The following is a 19,498-nucleotide window of genomic DNA, read 5'->3' on the forward strand; positions in this document are numbered from 1 at the left end:
GGGCCAGGATTCAGGCCCGCAGGAGGCCCAGTAGGCCCACAGGCATAGCAGTGACAATTAGGCCCGTAAGCCTTCAATCGAGAGGAGCTCGAGAGGGGTGCGGCAGTGGGGCTTATAAACCACTGCGCACCCCTCTCAACTAGCAAGGTGGGACTAAACTTTCGACGAAGCAGCCGCACAAGGCCTTTGGTCTCGGTTGGTGGCACCAACCGGGTCTAAGGGGGGGCATTGGTCACGGTTTGTGCCACGAACCATGACCAATGCTCCGTCTATATAAGCCACACTTGTGAAAATTTTGGTTCAGTTTCTTCGATCCCGCCCCGACGACGCCGCCAGGCTGCCCGTGCTCGTCGTCGCCGCCCCGAGGTCGCCGTCGCCGTCACCGCCCGCTCCTCGAGCCTGCGCCGCCCCCGAGCCCTTGCCGCCATCGAGCCCGCGCCGCCCTTGAGCCCGCGCCGCCCCGGAGCTCGCCGTCGTCCCCGAGCTCACACCGTCCCTTGAGCTCGCCGTCGTCCCCAAGCCCGCGCCGCCCCCGATCTCGCCGTCGTCCCTGAGCCCTCCTCCCCGAGCCCGTGCCGCCCTTGCCGCCCTCCTCCCCGAGCCATCCGCCGCCCTCGCCGACGCCCTCGCCGACGTCCTCGCCGCCCCCGCCGTCGCCCTCGCCGGTCAACCTCGCTGCTGTGAGCTGCCGCCACCTGTTTATCATTTTTTTCATTTTTTTCGTATATATAATGTATATATGTTTGTGGCTATATGTATGTATAGATGTTCATATATGTGTATTTTTTTTGTTCAGAGCATTTTTTGTTCATATATGTATTTTTTTGTTTATGTGTATTTTTTTTGTTCATAGCATTTTTTGTTCATATTTTTTTCATAGCATTATTTCCATGTATATATGTATGTGGCTATGTACGTATAGATGGATAGCATTTTTTTCCATGTATGCATGTCATTGTCGATATACCCCCTCCCCGTTAACTTCGACAGGAGGGGGGTCGATATAACCCTCCCCGATAACTTCGACATGAGGGGGGGTCGATATACCCCCTCCCTGATAACTCCGACATGAGGGGGGTCGAGAACTAGTTTAGGGGGTCGAGGGTTGAGAACTAGTTTAGGGGGTCGAGGGAAGAAGGGGAAGAAGAGGGAGAAGAAGAGGGAGAAGAAGAGGAGAGGAAGAAGAGGAAGTCTTCTCCTCTATTCTTTCTTCTCTTTTTTTTTCTTCTTCTTCCTATATGTATTAGTTTTTTTATTTAGGTTGTTAATTAGTAGATATTAATTTTGTTCATATATGTATGGATGCATGTGATATGTATGTATGTATGTATGTATCGGGTATGTCGTTGTCGATATACCCCCTACCCGATAACTTTGACATGAGGGGGTCGAGAGGGGGTCTAGGGTCGCCGAGGGGTCGAGGGTCATCGAACATGAGAGGAAGAAGAGGATAAAAAAGAAGAGGAAGAAGAAAAAAAGAGGAGAAGAAAGAATAGAGGAGTAAAAAGAGGAGAAGAAAGAATAGAGGAGTTCTTCTCCTCTTTTTTCTTGTTCTTCCTCTTTTTTTATCGGGAACGAGGGTCGTCGAGGGTCACATGTATCTCACACCCACAATACTTGCTATTTAGGGTTTCCTCTACCGTTCGGCGACCCTGACCATCGATGACCCTCGTTTCCGATAAAATAAAGAGGAAGAAGAAGAAAAAAAAAGATGAAGAGGAAGAAGAAGAAAAAAGAGAAGAAGAAACGTGAGGGTCGTCGAGGGTTAGGGTCGCCGAGCGGTAGAGGAAACCCTAAATAGAAAGTATCGTCGGTGTGAGATACATGTGGCCGTCGGTGTCGGACACTACATCCACGTCCCACAAGTGGCGCGGGCTTCGACGCCCACGTCACTTGTGGGACGTGGATGTAGTGTCCGACACCGACGGCCACATGTATCTCACACCCACGATACTTGCTATTTAGGGTTTCCTCTACCGCTCGGTGACCCTCGACGACCCTCGTTCCTGATAAAAAAAGAGGAGGAAGAAGAAAAAAAGAGGAGAAGAAAGAATAGAGGAGTTCTTACTCCTCTATTCTTTCTTCTCCTCTTATTTTTTCTTCTTCCTCTTCTTTTTTTATCCTTGAAGCGTTGTCGAGGCCACCCCAAACCCTAGAGAAGCAGCGTCGAGGCCACCCCAAACCCTAGAGAAGCAGCGTCGAGGCCATTAATTAATATTAGTTCTACGTTTGCCACTAATATATCCATCTGTCATGTTTGAATAATAATTGCCATGTTGTCAATATTTGTAGAAACTATGGACACCACCCGAGACGAAGTACAAGAAGAGTTGTTGGGGGACATAATCGCACGAGGAAGCAGCTGGCTATGATTATGATGGCTCTGGTGACCTAATGCCGGTGCAAGAAGGAGACCGTGAGGACGGCTCCGGTGACCCAATGCCGGTGCAAGAAGGAGACCGTGATGACGTCTCCGGTGACCGAACCGAGTCTGGCCAGGTATATATATTAGTTAAGCTTCTGCTGACTAGCTAATTGATGCATTCATTGTTTTGGTATGTACACATATTAATTAAGTCTTTGTTCTTTTTTCTAGCCCTCCGTATCGAGCACAACTTCGGTAAAGAGACGAGGCCCGAAGAAAAAGTTGAGCTCGGATGAAAAGTTTGAGATCATAGCAATCGCGCCCGACGGCCAACCGATTGAACCCCTCCGGACAAAGAGCGCATTTGTTTCTCAGTGCGGGGTTTTGGTTAGGGACAAGATCCCGATCAGCATCCAACAATGGTTAAAGTCGGCTACAGAAGACCCTGAGGTGTCTTATGTCAATGATATGCAGAAAAATGATCTTTGGACTGAGCTGAAGTCAAATTTCACACTACCGCCAGAGGATGATCCAGAGAAGCCAGTTAAAGAGCAATTAATCAAGTCTTTTGCTCTTAAGAGGATGGCAGAACTATTCAGGAGGTGGAAGAAAGAGCTGAATAAGTTTGTCGAAAATAAAGAGACACCAGAATTCAAGGGCATATATGAGAATATCAGAGATCACTGGCCCGCATTTGTGGCCCACAAGACATCGGAAAAGAGTAAGAAGATGTCGGCGACAAACAAGCAAAATGCTGCGAAGAAGAAGCATCACCATCGCTCGGGGTCAGGTGGCTACCTCGTAGCCCGGCCTATGTGGGCCAAGACTGAGAATGATCTGGTTGATAAAGGGATCGAACCAGAGACAATTAACTGGCCAGACCGTTCCCGGACTTGGTTCTTCGGGGCTGGCGGAACCTTGGACCCTGTAATAGGGAAGTGCATTTGGACGAACGATCAAATGGACATACCAGTCAGAAAGCTTCAGCAGTATATTGAAGCAGCGCAGCAAGGGACGTTCTTTCCAGATAGAGAGAGCGACGAGCTCACACTGGCCCTCGGGAATCCTGAGCACCCTGGACGGACACGAGGCACGCCAGGCTCCATTCCGTGGAAGGTTGGGTTTCTGGACGCAGGCGGTTACAAATCCCAGGAGAGGAGGAAAAAATTGCAGCAGACCCAAATGCAGGCGCTGCAAGCAAGGGTACAAGCGATATAGGAACGAGAAGCAAATCGCAGCAAACGTACTGCCGAAGCTTTCCCCGAAGCTACCCCGCCATCTCAGCGGAGAAGCAGCGTGGCTTCCACCGAGCTGCTTCAGCCGGAGCATGCCTTGACGGCTCCTGCCAGCTATCCCGTGGATGCTATCACGGAGTCTCAAAATTGCCACCTTATGACGCAATGGATGAATTTGAAGGTGAAGGCGGCTGTTGGCTCTGTTTATCCTACTGAACCCGACGCAACTTTTCACTGCCGACCGATTCCAGAAGGATATGCTAGGGTGATGGTGGATGAAATAACGGAGGGATTTGAGGACCTCCAGCTTGACCACCCTACCGGTGAGGGGGAGACTAGGCTGGGGTCTTCTCTGAAGACTCCATGCCTATGGCGGAAGGAGCTCATCAACCTTCTGAACCGGACGCCTCCGCCTCCTCCTCCTCCGGCAAGTCAGGGCACTCTGCCTCCTCCACCGCCTCCTCCTCCGGCGAGTCAGGGCACCCCGCCTCCTCCACCGCCTCCTCCTCCAGCGAGTGACGATTAGGGCACTCGACCGGCTCCTTCTCCGGCGCGTGGCGGCACTCTGCCTCCTTCTCCGCCTACGCTGACGCGCCCGAGCAGCCAGCCTCCTCCTTCTCCGCCTTGTCAGCAAGGGCGGAAGAGACCTGCCGCCGCTCCGGCTGCTCCGGCGCGTCGTAGTCCTTCTCCTCCGCCTCGTAAGCAAGTAAAGAAGACAACCGCTCCGTCTGCTCTGCCGGCGTCTAGCAGCACAGCCAGAGGCGGGAGGAAATACAGATTCGGTCCTTCTCTGAAGACTCCAGAGAAGTTACCATACGAGAGGACCCCAGAGGAGAACGCCGAGATCGCACGAGAAGAAGTGAGGAACTACTTTGAAGGGGTGAAAGAAAAGAAACATCCACCTCCGGAGGAGAAGGTAGATCCGGTGAAAGTGGAGCGCACTCTGGCTGCCCTGACAAAACCACCCAAGTCTGCGCCGAAAGGAAACTATGAGCGCATTATTGGAAAGGAATTTGCCGAAGCGGAGCGGTCGGGAAGGACTGTCAGTGATCAAAGGCTGAAAGAACGATGAGCTGGGAAACAAATTGCCCAGCTCGGCGAACAAGCGAAGCAATCGTGCCCCCCGCTCAAGGTGCCAAGCGACAACGTCGCTAATGATCCGAGGATGGTGCCCGGTTATAGCAATCTTGGCGATTAGCTGCCCGACGATGTACATTATGATTTCATGGAGGTGCAGATACAAAGATACGAGTACGGGAAGCCTCTCATCAAAGATGAAAGATCTCTATCAACAATGATGCGAAGATTGCATGATTGGTACTTGAAAATCTGCAGAGACTCTGGGGGGAGGAGTACTTTGTATGTGAAACTTAAAAAGGAGCATGACCTCGTTGGAATTGAACTGTTGCATGTTCCATTTGAGGAGTTCTTTCAGTTTTTCAATTAATTGGCCCTCGATAAAACAACGGTCACCTGCTACTGTCTGTAAGTAGTACTACTTCTGTCATTAAGTCTCTATATATAGCTCAGCTCTTTCATTGCATGTATTTATAATCATCCTCACTATATTATGCAGATTGAAGATCGCCGAATTGAAGAAAAGACAAGTCGGTGATATTGGGTTCATTAAAACATATCTCATAGATGCAACTCAGGTTAAATTTCATGCCGCAGCTACCGAGGCCAACTTGCTACGATCGTTGGTAATAAATGAAAACAAAGATATAATACTCTTTCCTTACAACTTCAAGTGAGTGTTACTGTCTTGTGCGTATTCGGTTTCCCTTATATATTAGTCAAGGTTATAGTAATGTAATTGATGAGTTATGCATGCGTGTGCAGTTACCACTATATTCTCCTAGAGATTAAGCTTGAGCAGGAACTAGTAACCGACTTAGACTCAAGACGAAAAGATCACAAGGACTATGCGGACATGACTCAAATGCTTGAGAAGTAAGTTAAATCGATCATTATCCACCATATCAGCAACTTTGTTCATTTCCTGATATATCAAGTAATTGTTTTCTTTGTCTGGCAGGGTTTGGAAAAAATTCTCCAAAAAAGCTCCAGGACTCCCGAAGAAGCTGCAATTTAGACACCCGAAAGTAAGTACTATAGTAGCATGTTCCGCGCATCTCCTGTTGATTTGGCATTCTTGCTTATCAGTTTGATTGACCTCTATTTCTTGTAAAGTGGTTGTGGCAGGAACAAGGGAATGATTTCTGTGGATACTACGTTTGCGAGTCCATCCGCCACACGACCTGTGAGCGGGGCTACACTGACGAACAATATGAAGTACGTAAATAACAACATTCACAATTTTATTTTATTACCATCATTTGTGTTGAGTTTCATTCATTCATATATATATATGTATTGACCCCCTTTTTCAAATTAGATGTTTCGGAAGCGGGATGAACTCCTAGCACCAGCTCGCATGCGAGCAATTCAAGAGGAATTGGCGGCATTCTTTCCTTACCACGTGATCGCTGAAGACGGAGAATACTATGTGGACCATGAGTCCGTATGATTATATTTGTAAGAGATAATTATTGTATATATGTAGCCGGTAGTGTCGGATAGATATACGAGAACTTGTTGTTCGACCAATCTCTCGGAGAAGGAGAGGTGGTCGATATCACTTCTCTCTGTATGCATATATGTTCATGACGATCTTCTATTTTCTTCGTTTGCTTACTAGCTAGCTAGCGTGTCTAGTCCTCTCTATACGTATTTATAGTACGTAGCGTCGACCAAGCACGGACATAAGAGAGGACACTTCTCTCTATTAATTATAGCTAGCTAACACAATATATGAAACACCTAAATTAACCCCCCAACCCCCCCCCCTTTCAAAAAAAACAAAAACACCAGCCACAGAAATGCTGACGCGTGGATGCCTATTGGTCCCGATTGATGCCACCAACCGGGACCAAAGGGTCTCCTACCTGGGCTCCGCGCACAGGCCACGTGGAGGCCCATCAGTCCCGGTTCTGGATTGAACCGGGACTAAAGGGACAGGGCATTAGTACCGACCCCTTAGTCCCGGTTCTGGATTGAACCGGGACTAAAAGGACAGGGCATTAGTACCGACCCTTTAGTCCCGGTTCAGGAACCGGGACAAACGGCCCTTACGAACCGGGACAACAGGCCCTTTTTCTACCTGTGCTAGTAACCAAAATAGAATTTACTAGGACGAACACTTTGATTTATTTGTAGCTACTTTATCCTTGAAGAATTCAGGCTGTTTATTTTGAAAAACAAAGCTCATTTGTATACTTTGATATGACACAATTATTATTTTCTTCTTCCTCTTCTATCACGAATTCACCTACCTCCATTGTTGACATGGTTAGATTTTAGGGTGACAAGTTGACAGCTATGCCCTTCTTTCGCATTGACATCACCGTCAACTCAACAAGTGGACCTAGCTAGAATTTGCTAGTGAGATTGACAAGTTTCATTTGCCATCCGTGTTGGACACAATAAAACTTGGACAAGTGTATTGGAACTAGAATTTTATTGAAAAAATGTCACACGTCTTGTATCCTACTGCATAAAGTTTTGCATGGATATAAATAGGGAACATCGCACATTATGGGGTAACAAAGCTACAAACATTAATATATGCCTCTGTATCCGGATTGATTAATTTAAAATTATCTTATTATTTATGTAAATAGCATATGCATTATTAATTTTAGATTCTTTTTATAGGTAGGAGCATGAGTTAATTGGTGGATTTACAAATGTTAATGGGAATTATGAAAATGCATAACATTCATTTATGCGTATAATACTTTTTCCTATTGACAAAGTGTTTTTGAATGGTTAACAATATTAATTATTTTCATCATAATGTTTGAATAAGAAATGCCTAGCCTGCTCAAGTGCATGGTTTGAGGAATAGCTAACTTAACCACAACTATTACGGCATTAACAGATACATAATCATGTGTTCCATTTTTCTTTACGCCAACAACTGCCAATCAGCCGAACTAGTAAAGCCTCTATCTCACCTCCGCCTACGATGTAGCGGCTTTGTTGCCTGCTCCGACTCATTCCTGGCAAGTCCTCGCTGGCGACGCTCCGTCTCGGTTCGACACTCTGCGTACGGTGGAAATCGACTAATGCTGAAAAAACATTCATATGGCTCCTTATTAGCAAACACGGTACAACCAAGAGACTTTGGCCAGCTAATTAACTCTAGTTTTGATCTCTGTTCCTCGAAGCTCTAGGTGAGTACACAATGGCCGCTTCATGACAGTAAAGAACTCAACATGCAGCTGGAGATCGACGGCAAGCTCACCTTCTCCCTCCCTCCACCGGAACTCCCTCACGAGGTTGGCGGTGAAGTAGCTTAAGTGCAGCATCGCGACACCGCTGCCAGGGCATATCCTCCGACCACAACTGAAAGGCATCATTTTGATCGTGTTGTCGGTTCCTTCTGATGCACCTTTGGAGGCCAAGAACCGTTGTGGCTTGAACTCGTCAGGGTTGTCCCACGCTGTGCTGTCTCGTGCTATAGCCGCCAGTGGGAAGTACACTTTGGTGCCCACCGGAATACGCTGGCCATGTGAACGACATGGTCCTCTTCCATCACCTGCCTGAATGCAAAAGACGTCAGCGGATGCAGCCGGAGTGTCTTCATGACCACAGCTTGGAGGTACTCCAGCTTCCCAAGAACATTCTCGCCCACTTCGTCGGCGTCTGCATTCACGACGGCATCGATCTCCCTCCGGACGGCCTCCTGTATGTCAGGGCGCTTCACTAAGTTGGCCATGATCCACTGCAACGCTGAGGCTGTCGGTTCCAGCACCAAGAAACTCGGAGCACATGCCCACGAGTTCACCGTCGGACAGCCTTCTTCGATGCCGCCTTGGGTCCTGATTGTGGTCGTCGGGCACTGTGAGGCCGATGAGCATGTCCACATACACCGGCGTCTTGCCGGGTCGCCGGTGTCGGCTGCGACGGGAATCAGTGAGCGGTAGGTACGTCTCCTCCTGCTACTGCCGTAGGGCGGCTAGCTTCTTCCACCGAACACGCGCGTCATAGCTAGGGATTTGACGAGGTCACTCTGAGCGTCGGTCGATGCCATCGCCGAAACACATGGTGGCGATGAGGCCAAACATGGCGTAGCGGATGCTCTCGGCCGCGTGGACCATGCGGTTTTTCCTCTGCTCGGCGAGGTCCACGACGAGACCACAGAGGGCGCCGCGGCGTGCCGACGCGTACCTGTGGAGCCGCACCGGGTGAAGGACCTCCAATGTGAGGTTGTGACGAATGGCGCGCCAGTGCTCACCATAGGGAGCGGAGGTGATGTTCTGGTATCGACGGCGCAAGAGGATGGCGCTTGGAGAAATGGATGGTGCGCGGTTGGAGAAGGAACCGCCGGTGCTGCCGCGCACGAGATGGCTGTGCGCCGTCTCGTGGTCGGTGACGAAGATACTAGCAGGCTGCGGCTTCCACACCATGGAGAGCTCTGGCGCTAGAGCCGAGTTGGCCCTCGTGAGGAGGGCCTTGATTGGCTATGGATGGTGGACGACGAAGAAGAAGAGAACCAGGGGAAGCAGGATAAGGAGGAGCAGGTCTGCCATGGCTTGATGGACTGAGCCGCGCCTGCCATATTTACGCACGCATGGGCATGTCACGTGGTAGTTGAGCTCCATCGATGCCATTATATTCTATCTTTGGCGGATACAGGGGGATAGGATTGTCTTTATTACACCTTTATTGATCAGGCATGGACGGTTGTGAAATTACTCAAAACTAGTCGTTGACCCATGCAACGCACGGACTAGTTTAATGTCAAAGAACACATAAATTGTATAATTATTACCAATTATCATGTGTGTATCTATTTTGAAAATTATGATCACCAGAAATATAATAGTTCTCCATCAGTACTCATAGGATAAAGAGGATCAAATTCATTACTTCAATTACTGGTTAATCTCATACTGAAAAACATGTATTTAATAATATTTCATGGTGATCCATACAACAAACACTTAGTTAATGATAATTAGATGCTTCATATGTCTTCATGGGTTTGAATATTCCATACAGCTAGTTCATTTGATTCGTATGGTGATTTTAGTTATATTAGTCTTCTTATTTTAGGTGAATTGGTCTTAATTTTTGTATATGAACTATTGTGGATTATGAGATGCTTCTATCCAACACCAAATTTCATGATGAGAATAGTGAGAGTATACGCACATGTGATCTCTCCGTTCAATTAACATAACACGACTTCTCCATTTCTTCTATATGGACACATACACGAAATGGATGAACTAAAATTCAATTCATAGAACATCTACAATAAGCATGTGAACTGAAATGAATTGTTATTCATCCAAATCCATTTTTTTCTTGAAGAAAGTGTACTCTAGTACTCAATTACCTAAATTTCTAGATGATGCAGCTTAGATAATTTCACTGATTCTAGAGTATCATCACAACATGTATAAGAGTGATTAGAGCCAAACGTGGAAACTATTTATAGAAGTGAAAGAAGAAGAAAATACCAAGCTACTTGTATGTATGAAAGAGGAGGAACATACATAAGCATTTGGGTTAATTATCCTTTTGCCCTCAGTGGTGTCCATGTGCTCAGTTTTGCCCTCAGATGCGAATTGTCCTCAGTTTTGCCCCTAGTCCGAGCACAGCAACTATGACGAGGCCAAACGGCCATATTTGAGTCCATTCCGTCCGCCAGCGTTAGTGGTTGTGGGTCCGGAGCTTACATGTGGGACCGCGTGGACGTGGGTCCGGAGCTGACATGTAGGCCTGTGCAACTAAATCCCCAAATCATTGGCAACCCATCCGCCCAGTCGGCTGTCCTGTGCCGCCGCCACCTCCGCCGCCACCTGCGCCACGGCCAGCACCTGCCCCGCCACCAGCTGCACGGCCTGCTCTGCCGCTACCTCCCTGCGCCTATGCTCCACGGCTACCTGTGACGCCCACCACCTTCCTGCGACGCCACGGGTGGGGCGCCCGCCACCTGCTCGAACCGCGGCGCGGCCTCCTTCCGTGCGCCCGGCCGGAGCGCTCAAAGGTGGGGGGCTGCGGGAGCTATTTAAACTAGGAGGAAGAACCCTAGGGCGAAATGGTGAGCAGCGGCGACCCCGGAGTATTTGGCGAGGCAGGCATCGGGCCGGAGATCCGCCGCGTCCACGACTGGGTTCCCGAGGGGTAAGTCTCGCCTCTTGTTTAGATTGAGCTTAGTTGTGCATTTGAACACTCGATTCGAGTAGGTTTGCCCAATTAGTGTGCTGATTGCATCTCTGTTTTTCGCCGGTTAGGATGGAGTTGCGGTTTGCTTTCATGGTGCACATTAGAAGGGACCGGTACATGTTCGATGCAAAGGATAAGAAGAAATACCAAGGAGGTTTTGATTATCGGTTGCCAATGGCTAGTAATTGGAGTTTCAGACAATTTGGGGAGGTAATTTGTAGCCAATATCCTTGGGGTTTGCTTGATGAAGTGGTATACAAATACTATGATGGGGAAAAGAATTGGGTGACAGTTAGTAATGATGAAGAGCTAGCTACCATGTTTGTTAGGCATAAAGAGAAAGATAATTTTCATGTGAGGCTGCAAGTTGATGTGCTTGAGCAGGCATTTGGACCTAGGATGGCGGGTGCAACATCTCGGGGAGAACCAAGTCGTCGTAATGGCATCTCTAGCCAGAACAGTTCAGTTGGTGCACGGCGACGTGGTGGCTCGACAAGTGTGGGCAACAGCAGTAGGGTCCCCCTTGAAGTGGAGCCTGATGGCTACAATTCTGGGGTTGATGAAGAGAAGCTATATTCTGATGTTATTCGGAATTTACGACGGGCACCTCGGACTGAAAACCAAGATGAGGCTCACAATGCAGTCCGTGTGGATGATGACGCGATGGGTGAGGACGAAGACCTTGCAGCTGTTGAATGGGACCCTTTGAACCCTCATATGGAAGAAGGTACAGTTTTTGCATCCATGAATGAGTGTAGAAATGCACTTGTGACATACTGCATCAAGGTAGAACGTACTTTCAAAGTTGACAAGAGTGATCAAGTACGTTACAGAGTGCACTGTCCGACTGAAGGTTGTCCATGGAGGCTGCTTGCATCTAAAATGCGGAATAGCACTAATGTTCAGGTCAAAGTGAACCCTTTTAAGCACACATGCCAGGAATCAACCCTTAGGAAGGATACAATCAGTAGAGCCAAGTCAAGATGGGTGGCAGAAGAAGTAAAGAAGTGGGTGAAAGAAAACCAGCAAGTGGGTCCAAAGGAATTGCAGAAGAACATCAAAGATAAGTTCAAGATAGATTTACCATACATGAGGTTGTTCAATGGTAAACAACATGCTATGGATTCTATTTATGGTAACTGGCAGGAAAGTTTTCAATTGTTGTATTCATTCAAAGGTGAAGTGGAGAGGACAAGCCCAGGTAGTATTGTAGATATTGATCACCACACCGTGGAGTACACATTCAGGGGAGTGACAAAGACCAAGGAATGCTTTAGGAGGGTTTTTGTCTGCTTTGAGGCTTGTCGCCGGGGTTTTTTGGCAGGCTGCAGGCCTTATTTGGCTATTGATGCCACTTTTCTCACAGGGAGGTTTAAAGGACAGTTAGTAGCAGCTTGTGCAGTTGATGCACATAGTTTTGTATTTCCAGTTGCCTATGGTGTGCTGGAGACAGAGTCTGAGGAGAGCTGGACTTGGTTTTTGCATAATCTCCGCCGGGCTATTGCACATCCCAATGGGTTGGTCATTCATACAGATGCCTGCAAAGGTTTAGAAGTGGCCGTGGATAATGTGTTCCCTGGAGTAGAGCATAGGGAATGCATGCGTCACCTTGCTGCAAATTTCATGAAGAAATTCAAAGGAAAGGTGTATACCGACAATTTATGGCCAGCATCTTTGACATGCAGTGTGAAGAAGCACAACTACCACTTGAGGCAGTTATACATGAATCCCAAAGTGAAAGAATACTTGGAAACACACCACTCCAAGTTATGGGCCAGAAGCCAATTCAGTGAAGTGAGCAAAGTTGACTATGTGCACAATAATCTAGCAGAGTCTTTCAACTCAACGATCCGGAAACTAAAGGGTCATTATGTGGTGGATTTGCTTGACAGGATAAGGATAGAATACATGCAGAAATTTCATTATCGTGCAGGAATAGCCGAGGCAAAATTCATGGGCCACATTATCATCCCTGCCGTGATGAATGAACTGAAGCAGAAGACAACAGGCTTGGAAATGAACATGACTCTTTGCTCGGGTACCACAGCAGAGATATCATATTTGGATAAAGAGAAGAGGGAATGGAGATATCCAGTGGATTTAGAAGCTAGAACTTGCAGTTGTAGGCAATGGCAGATAACTGGGTTGCCATGCATTCATGCCTTGTTTTTCATCACTTCTCTCCCAGGTCCAGCAGGGAACATACAGCAGTATGTGCATGATTACTACTCTGTTGCAAGGTTCAAAGCCACATATGCTTATGCCTTGCCTGCTATGGAGGGAAAACAACAATGGGACATGGTGGACCCTGGATTCAAGCTTTGCGCTCCAATTCTGAAGAGAGCAGCAGGTAGACCAAGGAAGAGTCGAATCAGACCTCGCAGCGAAGGAGCTGGACTTGGAGCGAGGAAGCGTAAGTGCACAAGGTGTGGTGGGTCTGGTCATTTTGGTAAGTATTGTGATAACACAGTAGATCCAGCGTTCGGAGAGAGTTTCGATGAAGGCTTCGATGAAAATGTTGGTCAGCAGCCGGTTGCCTCAACAGATGATGAAAATGATGGTCAACAGCCGGTTGCATCAGATGAGGATTTTGACGAGGTTCCAAATGATGATGGTCAACAGCCGCATGATTTTGACGATGATCCAAAATATCCTCCAAATAATGATTCAAGTGAGGCTCCAAATGGTGATCCAAGTGAGGCTCTAAATGGTGATCATGGTGATCCAAGTGAGGCTCCAAATGATGATCCAAGTGAGGCTCCAAATGGTGACCAACCTTCTGTTGTTGTGAGTTCTGCTAGGTATGTAAATCTTGCAAGGGTCAAATACTACTGTACATCTATCACTTGACATGATCTCATTACCGTTTATGTTTTGCACAGCTCTATGGTAGGTTTGAAGAAGACGCGCAACGTACCGACAACCAAGAGAAGAAGAGAAGAAACAATGAGCACAAGGTGCACGAGGAGCAAAGTGATGGCAAGAAGCTCAAGGAACAGACAGAAGCCCCAACGCTATCTATGAATAATTATGAAACATTATGAATAAGGGATGATGTTGTATTATGAAACATTTATCACTTGACATGTTGTATTTCTGTTGGATGATGTTGGACCTATGTTAGAAGTATGTTTGACATGATGTTTGAATGAGCACATGGTTTTTCCTTTTTTGATTTTTTTGAATTTTGTTTTGCTCATTTAAATTCTGGTCAAACCTAACTTTGACCAAGATTTAAACAAGTCTAAAACATCAAAATGAAAAACTAAGCCTGGATACTTCTTAGTCAATCCAAAATGAAGTTGTGGTGAGCTTTTTGAAATTTTCATGAAAAATGTGCTAAAAAGAGGGGTCCAAAGGTAGGGTAAACGGCCTCATTTCTAAGCAAAAAAAATTTCGACCTTGTCTAAATCAGCCAAATAACTTTCCTACACATATATTCTATATGTACAGACTATGTGCGCTGGTTTTTCCATTTTTTGATTTTTTTTAAATTTGTTTTGCTCATTTGAATTCTGGTCAAACTTAACTTTGACCAAGATTTAAACAAGTGTAAAACATCAAAATGAAAAACTAAGCCTGGATCCTTCTTAGTCACTCCAAAATGAAGCTGTGGTTAGTTTTTTGAAATTTTCATGTTCATTTCCCCAAAACACTTCTCTTCACTTCATACAAGAGAGTTTGAGATACTCGAGATATCATACAATACACATGAACTTATCATTTAAATGTATGTAAAGCTTGTTTATCAACTTAAATCGTTAGTATATGACATAAGAAGACTATGTGCGCAGGTTTTTTATTTTTCTGATTTTTATTTAATTTATTATGCTCATTTGAAATCTGGTCAAACATAGCTTTGACTGCTCCAAACCCCTCCCAAACCCCGCTAACCCTAGCGCTGAACAAGGACCGTTCATCTAACCCTAGCAGCGATCAAGGGCCGTCGATCTAACCCTTCTAGAAGGAATCTGCGGGGAGGAGGGGGGCGATCCGCGAGATGCAATCTGATTGGCTGGGAGACCCATTGTTTTTTTAACAAATACCGGGCGCGCTGGATGGACCGTTGGGCCGTCTCGTGCTCTGGGCCTGAGACCGCAGTAAATAGCCCGTCTCAGCCTTTCCAGGCCTTGCATGCATGGAGGCGGCGACGTGGGTTTGCATGCACGGGAGGCGGCGACGTGCATGCATGCGAGCGAGGCGAGCGAGGCGCGCTAGGTGAGCTAGGCTAGCGAGGCGAGCTAGGTGGTTCAGTGCAGTGGTTCAGGGCAGCGATTCACATGCACCGCCCGGTCAAAGAGCTATGCAGTGATTCAGATGCACGCACGCGTCCCATGCATCGTTTTGTGCAAAAATTGAAGTGTGCAAAACGTAACGGATACACACACGCGTCCGGATTCACACATGCACCGTTCTCATCATTTCTCTCTTCCTCTCCCACGCACAGGCCTATAAATGGGGTGCCTCTCTTCCTCTCCCACCCACAAGCCAGATCCGATCCTCTCCAACTTCAAACACCCAAGCGACCGAGCCCTCCCCAAGCGAGACCAAGTGAAGATGCAGTTCAACGGGCCGACCTTCAACTGTCCGCCTGTCGTGCCGGAGCTGCGCTACCCACCGGGCATGCTCATGGAGAGGGAGCTCCGTGTGTGGGCTATTTCAAGGTGGAGGGGTTCCGTCGAACTCACCCGCGCCTTCCTCAGAGCCGGCTATGCCCACCTCCCACGGGGCTCGCCGAGGATGTTCACCCTCAACGAGGTTCGTGACCGCGGAGGCATCCTCCTACTGCTCACAGTCACCTTCACCAACCCGTTTGACGCGCGCGAGCTCCTCGGCCAAGTCTTTTGGTGCGGCTGCGAGGCCATCTTCTTCACCGTCTAAAACACCTACACCAACTACGAACGCATCTTCCCCGCTCCAGGCCAGATGCACTCCCTTCCCTATGACGAGGAGGAGGAGGTGTGAAGATGAAGACGGTGTTCAAGGGGCGCGCGCGGCCAAGGTGGAAGAAGAAGGTCAAGATGAAGATGTTCAAGCCCGGAGTCAAGCTCGTCATGTTTCATTTTTTATTTTGTTGCTTTTCTATGTCGTGTCATGTCGTGTCATGTTTCTTCATGTGTCTTTGAACAGTGAACTTATCTAAGTTATTGCAATGGTACGGTGTGTTCCATGTTATCTAAGTTATTAGGGTTTATTATGTGTGTTAAAAAATGTCCGTGCCCAAACATATCATTTCTTCCCTAAACAAGTCATGAAGTTCGAGAACTTGTGGTTTTCATTAATGAAAATCGGAGGGGGTGAGAAGCCCTCTGTTTCATTCAAACAAAAAGTCATGAACTAACATGCAAATTTATTCCCTTTAAATCCTAAACCAAGTGCCACTCTATCCCTAGACCAAGTGCCACTATGACCAAAATCATGTGGTAGTGCAACATACATTTTCAACCTTCCAACCCTCCAAAATTTAAGTGCAAAACAATGGAAAAACACTCTCACGCGTGTCCAAACATTCACGGTCTCACTATTTTTTTTAAAAAAAATCAAAATCTCACTATGTATACCTTCCTTCCCTATCCATGTCAAAGTCTTGCCATCTGTCCTAGCGGTTACCAGCGTAGCCCTAAACACCACAAACCCACGCGGTCCTGGGTTCAAGTCCCCAGCCGCACCAATTTTTTGTGCATTTTCCACCCTTCATTTTTTAGACAAATTATGTTTTTCTCAATGTAATGCCCTTAAAAATTGTTCATTTATTTTGGCACCTGGCGTAAACCTCTACCAGAGCTGAGGCACATTTTCCATGACATTTTGGTCTTTGATTTAAATCACGGTGTATTTGAATTGGATTAATTAACAGCTCCAAAAAATTTCTAACCTTAATTGTTTGGCTCCGGAATAATTCAATTAGCTTCCACAAAAAGTTCCAGCATTATGATTTACTGCCTAAATTAAATCAGAATAGAAAACAGAAAAATACGCAAGAGAACCCCCGAATGGGCCTAATTGGATGCAGTTGGCCCATTAGTCTAGCCTGCACTTGGCTCTACGCTCTGAATTTGGCCCAAGAGCAACCTTTTTTTGGACAGAAAGGGTTTCTGAATTCCTAATTTCTTCTCTTTTTCCAACATATTTAAATGTTGGTCACTTCTTCTCTTTTTGTTTCAATATTTAAACAACCTTTAAACAACTTTAACCAACATTTAAACTAGGTGGATTTCTCAAACAATTTCAAGATTACAAATTCCTCCATAATTCATGCCTTTCCATACATTTTCAACATTACAACCAGTGCGATTACCATACCTACAAATGCCCAAAAGTATTTGCAAATGGGTATTGGTAGTGCTTTATCTTCAAGCTTCCTAACCTTCTTCTTCAACATCCTAAGCTCAACAGCTAGCTCTCTGTCAGTGCGTGCTTCGCCCTCCATCCCTTCTTCCGGAGCTCGTGGTGCGGCCACTGCCATTCGTGGCAGCATGCGCAACCATTCTTCATGCTCTTCTTGCAGTTCATTCATCAGAGTCTTGGCCAGAGCATCGACCCAAAGAAAGAAGCATGTCACCTGCATGAACACCAAACAGATCAACCCATTGCTCAAAGATCCCGACCACGAAAATGGTGCAATTGCCCCGATTCTTACCCCATTCTTGCTGCACACGTAGAACGGATGATTCTGGTTCCTCGGTGTCTGAGAAACCCTCCGATCAACGCCCGCCCGGCACCACAGACAGACGAAGACAGGCATGTCCACACGCGCCCGGCTCTGCATCCGCGAGGTGGCGCGGGAGCTTGAGGAAGACATGGAGCTCGGAGCCGAAGGGATCTCAACGCCGCCGCGCCCTCCACTGCTAGCTTCCCACCGCCGTGCCCTCTACAGCTAGCTTCCCGCCGCCATGCTCTCTCTCTCTCGCCGTGCTCACTGCGGTGCTCTCTGTCGCCGTGGTCACCGCCGCTGTCACCCGCTTATATAGCACACCCGCCAACGGCTCTCTGCTGGGTCCCACAAGCCACGCGTGCAACGGTCTGAATAAAATTGGCCGTTTCTGTCGCCTGGTCCCACCTGTAAGGGCGGAGTCAAAAGGTTGACCTGACGGAGACGGCAGAGTTCACGGAACGAGTCGGTGCGCACGGACTAGGGGCAAAACTGAGCACAATTCGCATCTGAGGGCAAAACTGAGCACATGGACACCACTGAGGGCAAAAGGATAATTAACCCTAAGCATTTTTGGGGCATCTAAAAAGACAAACTTCATCAGTTGTTGCTACGGCAAGGCAGAGGTGACTTCTCTATGTTTGACTGGCTGTGTCAAAATATTATGAAGCATGACAACCAATCTTGCTTTCAAGACAAACCATAAAGGAGCACTTGAGTAACTTAGCTACTTCTTTTTTGCAAATGAGTAATTTAAGATACAAAGAATAAAATGCAGCAACAATCGAATCATATAACCTGTACCATTGGCCGCTGACGAAAGCCTTCTGATGTCGTTGTCAGCAACATCACGCATCACAGGCTTACTCACATCCTGTCATCCTTCCTGTAACTCTCAGCATGACGTACCTAGTGCAGTTGATCTGTCGTTAATTTGCCATCCTTCCATTTTCAACCTACACATGAGATATGTGTGTCGTAAGTTTGAAAACAGATAAATTGGTTTTATTTGGAGGACCATAGAAGGTATACCTATACTATTGCATGCAACACGTTATTCTGTACCGAGAAATCAACCACGCACCACAATCTACCGCAATAGTTGTAAATTATGTCTTGTTGGTTCTGGCAGCAATATTGGGAGCATTGAATTCTCTATCTTTTGACTGCGCAACTTCCTGTTCCTTTGTCATCTGAGTATCACGAACTACATAGAGTTAGTAGTTGAAGTGGTTAGGAAGTAAAAGATTGAATTATTATGGTTTGACAACAATGATCTATTATTTGTAAAAGACCTATTTTCATCTGATACTTGGAGGTAACAAAAATTGTACGTAATCATAAGAGGGCGCATACCTGGATCTGCAGCAAAAAGGGCATGGTCTGGATCTACAGCAACAGGGGCGTGGATTCGATCTGCAGCAATAGGGGCATGAACCTGGGGTCTCCTCTTCTAGCAGTGAGACATGGTACAGAGAAAGACATCACATAGAATTCCGTTGGATGCCTCCGTTAAAGGAAACAAAGGGCGATGTGAGTTGCATGGTGTAGAGGCAAGATCATCTGTAACAACATAGCAGAGGGGCAGTCCTGACACCGGCAGCGGCGACCAGCCAGGCGCTGCCGGCCAGCCAGGAAGTCCTACCTACGGTGAGAGCATGGAGATCCTAAGCAGGTGCATGAGAACTGTGTGTAAGAGAAGGCGGGATGTTGCCTAGTAGCATGCAGATGAAGAGGGAGGAGGAGACGTAGACGACATGGAAAAGACACGCGTAGGAGACGGGACTTGATTAAAGACCTGACAGTCATGATGCGTATGTCTGTTTTTTCAAGTCAAGATGTGTCGATTAGCTGCAGACTTGTCTTTTTAAGGGCAGCAGACTTGTTTATATATATACAGCGTGGACTTCCTAGCTAATTAGATGCGAGATTAATTGCGTCCATATGTTTATATTAGACCGGTGTGGATGTTCAGATCGATATAACTAATATACAATTGATCGA

The 19,498-nt window shown here is 47.0% G+C and overlaps 1 long non-coding RNA gene and 1 pseudogene across 2 annotated transcripts; both read right to left on the reverse strand.

The window, feature by feature from the left end:
- Positions 1 to 7,224: 7,224 nt before the first annotated feature.
- LOC123184156 (cytochrome P450 89A2-like) lies at positions 7,225 to 9,298 on the reverse strand (annotated as a pseudogene).
- An 8,205-nt stretch (positions 9,299 to 17,503) lies between these two features.
- LOC123184157 (uncharacterized) lies at positions 17,504 to 19,264 on the reverse strand. Of its 2 annotated transcripts, none has more exons than XR_006492929.1 (3): positions 18,851 to 19,264; positions 18,579 to 18,687; positions 17,504 to 18,450 (listed from the first exon to the last, which is right to left on the reverse strand). It is a non-coding gene; the product is annotated as an uncharacterized lncRNA (long non-coding RNA). The 2 variants fall into 2 exon arrangements; XR_006492930.1 differs by having other exon boundaries at positions 18,527 to 18,687.
- Positions 19,265 to 19,498: the final 234 nt, after the last annotated feature.

The sequence above is a fragment of the Triticum aestivum genome, chromosome 2A (assembly GCF_018294505.1).
Source record: "Triticum aestivum cultivar Chinese Spring chromosome 2A, IWGSC CS RefSeq v2.1, whole genome shotgun sequence".
Classification (NCBI taxonomy): domain Eukaryota; kingdom Viridiplantae; phylum Streptophyta; class Magnoliopsida; order Poales; family Poaceae; genus Triticum; species Triticum aestivum.